The following is a 6,239-nucleotide window of genomic DNA, read 5'->3' as shown; positions in this document are numbered from 1 at the left end:
TCTACTCCTATTTTGCTGGCATTGCTGCAATTTCACATTATTTAACTACCAAGTCCCAACAGTTGGATGCTTTGAAAAGTAACCTAAACTCTGAGGAACACATCAGTCAAGGAGCTCAGGAGAGAAATAATCGTAAATGTCTGAACAATAAAGTAAGTGCAATTATAGTCGACTCCTACTGAAAGACGGCCCACTCCAAGAAATGTCCATTTAGGGGGAGGGAGTGTTCTCTTCAAAGGTGAGGCCAAGTTGTGGCTTCATGGCTGATGATGCAGAAGTCCTGGGGAAATTGATCGTGCGTGAAAGAAAAGATTTGGAAGCTGAATTCAAAAAGATGCATTTGCTTTACCTCAGAGTTCGGGCACTAGAGGATACAGGACAGTCCCATATTCAGTCTGCACCAAGTGATTTCTAAGGAGCCAGTTCAGAGTCACTGGTTTTATAGGCTTACGTGGAACCCAGTTGGTTCCTCGTGTCACATGACATGTCTTGGGGTAGAATTTGGCTGTATTGCCTTCTGGCCCCCTGCGCTGGTGGTGTTGCAAATCTACAGAGATCAAGATAGCAGCTCCTTCTCCATATAAGCTGCCACTGTATTGAAGAGAGGAAAGTGCCTTGAGCTCCTCACCACCACCATTCAATTCCACAGGCTCTTTATTAGGTGGGGGTAAGGCTCTTTGGATTTGGAAAGAAGGGAGCTGCCTTAAACTGAGTCAGTCAATTGGTCCATCTCGTGCAATATTGACTACATTGACTGGAAACAGCTCTCCAGGGTTTCAGGAGGGACATTCCCAGCCATACCTGGAGATGCCGGGGATTGAACCTGGGACCTTCTGTATGGAAAGCAGATGCTCTACCACTGAGCTACAGCCTTATCTGTCCAACTTCTTGTGTTTCAAGTCTTTCTGTCTGATTTTACATCGGCACTCATTATATTGGATTTTTTTCACCTGTTTAATGCTAACCCTCACTACACTAATAACAAACCACATCCTCATCCTGGTATCAGTCATTTTATGCAATCTGAAATGTAATCATTTTATGTAATCTGAAATAAGGAGGTTGTTCTATAACATTTTGCCCCCTTTTAGCATCACTGAAATTTCATTGTCAGAGAGGATTGGAAATGTTTAGTAGATGCTTTTGCATTTGAGATCAATATGTGATCTGTTGGTTATATTTTTATCATCTATATCTATATTTGGATCCATTCATCTCCAACCTATTCAGCACTGTCAGGGATTGTTCTTTAATTTAATTAAAATGTATTGTGGCTCTCCGCCTCCCGTGTCATCCAATATATTTCCCATTATTCCTTCAATTGAAATTGCTTCCTTCTTCTGTTGGAAACCATTCTGACACTTCTTCAAATACAAGAAAATAAAGGAGTTCAACTCCCCCCTCTCCTGTAATTTTCAATCCCCCCCCCCTTGCAACTTTCTCTGCATTGAGATTCACAGCAGTGACTGAAAACTAAGAAACCCAATAGTGCTTATTACTGCCTACGCAGCACTGAACTTGATGGGGATTCTGGGGCACTGCCCTAACAGCACAAAAGCATTGACACATTATTCCTTTTGTATATCTATGGGTTTTTGTTTTGTTTTGTTCAGATTTAATCCACACAAAGGGGAGACTCTGAATAGGTGTCCTATTTATGGCAAAACGTATAGCTCAATTATAAAGATCTTTCCTCTTATACCTTTTCAACTGAATATGAAGCGAATGCACAATAAATTACATCTGGTGGTCGAAAGGATGAGATAGGAATTAGCTAGGGCAAACCCTTGTTTTATTGGAGCAACGCCTGGCGACCAATCAGTGGAAACCTACCACCTTAACTGCTTTGTACATCTCAGAGCTGATTCTCACATTCTTTCAGATTAGGGATGGAGGAGGAATTCCAGCCATTTTGCATTTAAAGGCAAACCTATGGAACCCACAGTTTCTGAAAGAATACATGAACTGAAACACAGCCGTCCTTTGAAATTTGCACATGGGTTGGCAATAGGGTTGCCCTTTGGGGATAAGTTTGTTAAGGGTGTTGTACTTTGCTAAGATATCCCCTATTCCCACCACAGAGCTACAACTGAAGGGGGGTTGATTGTTAAACCGCTCTGGAAATTATAGCTGTGTGAGGGAAATAAGAGTCTATGAGGTGCTATGAGTTGGTGGGCAAATTCAAGACTTCTGCAGGTCTCCCTCCTTGGGATTCTTTATCTTCAAACAATTCCGTAAGAGCTATTTGACAGTGGGATGGATTGCCTTGGAAGGCGGTGGGCTCCTTCATTGGAGGTTTTTAAACAGAGGTTGGATTGCCATCTGCCACAGATTCTTTAGCTGTGATTTCTGCATTGCAGGAGTTTGGACCCGATGACTGTTGGGGTCCCTTCCAACCCTACAGTTCTTTGATGCTAAACTTGGAGAAGACAGTCCTTCACATAGAGGACTGTCTTCTGTCAAGTAGGAAACGTGTCCACCATACTGACCAACTCCTTGGTTTGATTCCAATTCAGCATGTAATGACTTGAACCCCGCAAAACCCAAGCCTGAGAATTGGGTCTCACTCCAGGGCATCAGCAATCAGTCATTCCTACATAAGGCATCTCTTTGTCCACAAATGGAGATATCTGGTGGTGACCCTGAACACCCTCTTCCTTTAGCAAAAACTTACAAGAGAAACTGCCATCCAGGAATGATTAAAATAACAGCTCGGCGCATTCCATATGCTTAGCAGATGAACTTGATAATGGCAAGCCTGTTTGCATCTTGTCTTTGCTGCCTCATATGCCATTATTGACTGTCTAATTGTTATCTCGTCTGTTTGTTTTCTTCATCAGTTGTCTCTAATAATAGCAGATTGAGATGGTGCGGTGGGGAAAGGCTGCTATCTTTCCCATGGATTGCAGAGCTCTTCAGATAACGGGATGTTGTTCTCGGACTAGGACCGTGTTCCTGTTCTGTTTTTCTTTGGATTTTCCATAGATGAAGATGGGGGTGGGGTGGAATGCAGAGAGATGGATCTGCAGAGGCCTGCCTGCCTAGAGAAGGGGTTTTATTCCTGCTGCCCTACACCTCACAGAGATGGACAATGTTGTAACCCACCCTGAGACCTTATTTATTTATTCGCGTCGCAAGATTCATATACTGCCTGATAGTGATAAAAACCTCACATAATGAAACCTCAAAACAGTTTACAAAAAGAATAAAACAACAAGATTACCAGTAAGAAACAGTAGAAAGAAAAAAGCCAACTACTTAAAACATTCAGGAAAATAATTAAAACCGACAGTAAACTAAAATAAATAAAAATAAAACAGATGAAAATGCATGTCAACATTCTGCATGTCTGGATAGGCTTGCACTGAAAAGAGCAGAGTGAAGGTGCCTTCCTGGTGTCAATAGGCAGGGCATGCCAAAGCATAGTCAAGGGCGGGTAAGAAATCTAAATAAATAAATATTTGACAGGAGGACAGGGCCACTCACCTGTCAATCACCTGACATCACAAAGACATCACAAACGTTTTTCGGGGGGCTGGTGCTATTTAACAGCTTGCACACCAACATGGCATGGGATGTGGGTGGCGCAGTGGGTTAAACCACAGAGCCTAGGACTGTGAGGTGTCTGATTCTCTTCACACCCCCTCTCATCTCGCATCCTGAGGGAAACTGTGAATATAACTCACCCCAAACACAACCCTTCACAGAACTCCCCATGTCGCTGGAAGGTCAAGGGTTTAGTAAACCCATCAGCTAGGTTCTCCCGGCTCGAACAATATCTGAGCCGTATCCAACCTGCTTGGACACTCTGACATACATTCTGGAAACGTATGTCCAAATGCTTGGTTCTGGACTTGAACTGTCCAGATTCTGCCAACCTAAGACAAGGTTGATTGTCTCCCCAAACAGTTATGGGCAAGCAACAATTGCCGATCAGAATGTCAGCGGTTCGAATCCCCACGATGGGGTGAGCTCCCGTTGCTCGGTCCCTGCTCCTGCCAACCTAGCAGTTCGAAAGCACGTCAAAGTGCAAGTAGATAAATAGGTACCGCTCTGGCGGGAAGGTAAACTGCATTTCCATGCGCTGCTCTGGTTTACCAGAAGCGGCTTAATCATGCTGGCCACATGACCCGGAAGCTGTACGCCAGCTCCCTCGGCCAATAAAGCGAGATGAGCGCCGCAACCCCAGAGTCGGCCACGACTGGACCTAATGGTCAGGGGTACCTTTACCTTTACCTTTACACCAACATGGCACATGCAAAGGGCCATGTGTGGCATTTTGCTACCCCCAGTGATCAACTGACCATTGGTGCTTGTAAAATGCTGTTCAGGGGTCTTTGCACTGGGCTTTGTAGGTGCTGCCAATCAGCAACTGGAATGTTGCACATAAAGATCAAATTGAACCCTGTCAATATTTATAGAGTTAAATATTGTTTATTCAGTAATTATGGGATGGAGCTAAGACTGCCAACCCCCTTGGCTGGTTTTTGTTAGCTGCATTTTCCATTGCTGCTGTTGCTGTTGTTGATGATCAATTAGCACCCTCTTGTTCTGGCCCCCCAGAGTGAGTCACCTTGCTTTATATTAAATAAAGTGCAACTTGACAAATCCAAATATGCTTTTGTGTTTGCACAGAGCTGCTTCTTGTGCAAACAGGAGGACTACAGTGCTCTTTTTCTTAAAAAATGTTTAGGGGTACTCTCATTTTGACTCAAGAAAATCACCGTTTATAGTTCAAATCAGGAAAAATAAATACAGTAAATGGACAAAAGTACAAAGATTCACAAAATGTTTAGGGGTATGTGTACCCCTGCGTACCCCCAGAAAAAAAAGCACTGGAGGACTCGATGTCCAATGCAGGCTTTCCCCAGCCTGCTGCCTTCCAGATGTTGTTGGACTACAACTCCCAACCTCCCTGGCCATTGACCATCCTGGCTGGGGCTGATGGGAGTTGGAATCCAAAGCAGATAGAGAGCACCAGCTTGAGGGAAGGTTGATCTTGTCCATCATGCCTAGAAAGTTGTATTGCAAACTGCAAGGCCAGCTCTAGGTTTGAGGGGGCCCTTGGAAATGACTCTCTGGGTTGACTTGCTCCCATATTGGCAGCTGCAGTGGACAGTGGCACTCTGAATAAGCAGGTGAAGGTTGGTTGTAGTGCTTGTGAGTTCATGAAATTCTTGCAAAATGCTAGAAAGCCCAGTATTTTTGAGGTGAAGACAGTTTGGCTGGAAAACCTTTCCATAAGTGTCCCTGAAGAAGGTTGCCCTCTATCAAAATGCATTGGGCTTTGTAACAGTTGACAAGAAATGGAACAGTTAACAAGAAATAATGTTTTTGTTGGGTTTTTTGTGTTCTCTCCTCTCCCCCATTCTAGACCATACAGCTCTTCTAGTTGAATGTTGCTGTTCTCAACAAACAATCCATGCACATGACAGGGATAATGTGGAGTCAGGACATCTCCCCCCCCCCCCCGATTTTCTGTTTTTCTGTGTGCAGGGATCCCCCTGCCTTCCCCTGAACAGATGAGCATTTGATCATGTAAGACCATCCTGCAGTCTGGAGTCATAGATTTACCATCTCGCTGACGACGAGACCTGGCGTATTATATATAGACACCTCAAATGACCCAAATGTGTGGGGTTTATTTTTACAACGCGGAGTAATCAGAACAGATAACAATTGTGCTGAACTTTCTAGCATGCCTGTGCTACGGGGCCCGCTGAAACGATTATCCATCGAGTGGCGTGGCATCCTTCTGTGGGTAAGCACAGCGGGTAGACAATCCCTCGGTCTTAAGACATTCAGGAGACAGTTTGCTTGTAAATAAGCTTTCCGTGCTTGAGATGAAATCGACAGAGATGGAGCTACTCCTGCACAGAGCTTATTGGAACTCACAAGGGAACAAAAAAGAAGCAGCTATCTGTGCTAATCCATTCCTTGGGGTGGCTTTATTGTTTCTCCAGAGGACCCGCAAACACATACACAAAAGCAGACGGCTTGTACTTAAACAGAAGGGCTTAACTATTAGCACCTATTCTGACGGGTTCATTTATTAGAGTTGGGAAACTGGCTGCTAGTTCTTTTACACCTCTCTGCGCTTTTAGACCGCAGAACCTGGAGCAAAACAGATTACATTTATTTGTAGAGCGTAATTTTCAGGTGCCAAGCACCATGTCAAACTATGGGGTTAGATTTAATAACACAGTGGGTGACAGACCAGAGGCTAAAGCAACCAAGAA

At 44.1% G+C, this 6,239-nt stretch overlaps 1 non-coding gene across 1 annotated transcript; it reads right to left on the bottom strand.

Annotated features, from left to right (window-relative positions):
• Positions 1-802: 802 nt before the first annotated feature.
• TRNAG-UCC (transfer RNA glycine (anticodon UCC)) lies at positions 803-871 on the bottom strand. Its single transcript has one exon. It is a non-coding gene; the product is annotated as a tRNA-Gly (tRNA).
• Positions 872-6,239: the final 5,368 nt, after the last annotated feature.

Source organism: Podarcis raffonei, chromosome 8 (assembly GCF_027172205.1).
Source record: "Podarcis raffonei isolate rPodRaf1 chromosome 8, rPodRaf1.pri, whole genome shotgun sequence".
Classification (NCBI taxonomy): Eukaryota; Metazoa; Chordata; class Lepidosauria; order Squamata; family Lacertidae; genus Podarcis; species Podarcis raffonei.
This window is presented reverse-complemented; position numbering and strand designations above follow the sequence as displayed.